Below are 1,804 nucleotides of genomic sequence, written 5' to 3'. Positions count from 1 at the left end.
GAACTCCAGTAGTAGCAAATGGCCTGACAGATAAAGGTTTTAGATCTCACCCATCAAACAATCCTTTGGTTGCAGATACTGTTAGGCTAGGCACTCGCACGATTAAAAAAAAGGCAAAAGAGAGGACAGAGGAAAGCAAAATTTAAGTTTGGAACATGCCCAATAAAGCATCATCGTTGTTCAGAAGAAACAAACCCTTCATCTACCGCACAAAATATCGTCCGTGTTTTGTATTTGGTTCCTAGCCTATGAACACCATCTATCCAACAGAGGCAGACCACTCTGATATCTTTGATCAGGACTTTATTCATGGCCATATGACTCCTTGCCTACCTGATATAAAACTCCTAGAGAGAAACCTTAAACTCGATAGAAGAGACAGGAAAAAACTATATCGTTAATCGCATACTTAATCGCATGTTTTCTGACTCTACTTGTCCGTCCTCTAAACACCCTCTTTTCTAGCCATCTGGAATGGGCGCTCTGTCTATTTTGGTACACTTCGCAATACACTGTCTCACTTTATATCTGCTAACGTCTACAGCAGTAAAGCTTATACATGCGAGATAACAAATCCTTTTCCATACTAACACTCCTAAACTCACTTCATGATAGAGTGTAGCATCAAAACAGGGTGTATATATAATTACAGAACCATAACATTTCCCAATATATCATCCTTCCCTACATCATCACCATTCTAACATGTCTGGGCCAGTTCACAATTTTGTTAGGTTGAACTTCAACATGAGTGAAACGCAGTAGATACACAGAAATCCCTGCCCGTTGCACATCCTAAGCAAAATACATGTCACAAAGTTATAGGTGACAAAACAGTGATATAAAACAGTCTGAATGTCGACAGGGTATCTACTAAAGTTCCGGATAATGTCTATCAACATGTTCTTTGGTGATGCCAACGACCGGGAAAATGGCTTACTCAGCAATTACTTCCATAGCAAAGCACATTAAGAAACCCTAAAAGATCAAATTCCTACATCAACCCTAGTCGGGACTAAATCACAGTTGTGTTGATAAACCTACAGAGTACAGAACCACCATAAATACTTTGTTGAATGAAATTACACTACACAGTGGACAGCGAAATGAAACAGACTCATATGGATTGTCCACCACCGTCACTGGAAAGACTGGCCGGTCAATAAGATGCTCCATCAAGCAACAGCAAGCCTTCACGTCGGGTGACACCATGCCGCCTTTAAAACAAAGCAAACAGCGAACTCGGTGGTTCCAGCAAGAGGGTTGAACACGTATTCTCTTTCGGAGAAAACGAGTCATGAAATCCCAAACATATTGTTGTGGCTGACACAACTATACTCGTAATTCAAAAGAATGATTACAAATAAATAATGTAAACGACGACTCAAAACATGCATAGTAACAAGGCTATTTACTTTATTTTTATTAGCTCCAGGAGCGAGCAACTGCAGTAGACAAAACACAGGTATGCCAAAAAAAAAACATGAGAAAAATACATCAAGAGACAGTGAAAGACGAAACTACTCACTATGCTTCTGCTTGTCGTTCTAAACATAACAAACAGAAGGTACACTATACTGACATATTTTCTTTAGTAATAAATAACTACAAGACTAGCTTCCGGGTCGAATTTCATCTGGCACTTCTCTAGAGTGTAAAAAGTCTCGTTTCTAAACTAAAAAGCCTGGGTATTAACGCTGACCTCAATGCAGGACTACCTAACATTTACTGCCTGAATATGAATAAAATACAGAGGCGTACGTATGAACACAGAGGAAGAGATCAGGGGGTGGATGGAAAATAG

The 1,804-nt window shown here is 39.6% G+C and overlaps 1 protein-coding gene across 1 annotated transcript in view; it reads right to left on the bottom strand.

The window, feature by feature from the left end:
- The window catches only part of LOC119590821 (dihydropyrimidinase-like), a gene marked incomplete in the record, with an annotated part of 98,328 nt that overhangs the window by 34,713 nt on the left and 61,811 nt on the right, over positions 1-1,804 (bottom strand).

This window comes from Penaeus monodon, chromosome 27 (genome assembly GCF_015228065.2).
Source record: "Penaeus monodon isolate SGIC_2016 chromosome 27, NSTDA_Pmon_1, whole genome shotgun sequence".
Lineage (NCBI taxonomy): Eukaryota > Metazoa > Arthropoda > Malacostraca > Decapoda > Penaeidae > Penaeus > Penaeus monodon.
The sequence above is the reverse complement of the archived record's forward strand: the minus strand, read 5'-3'. Positions and strand labels throughout refer to the sequence as shown.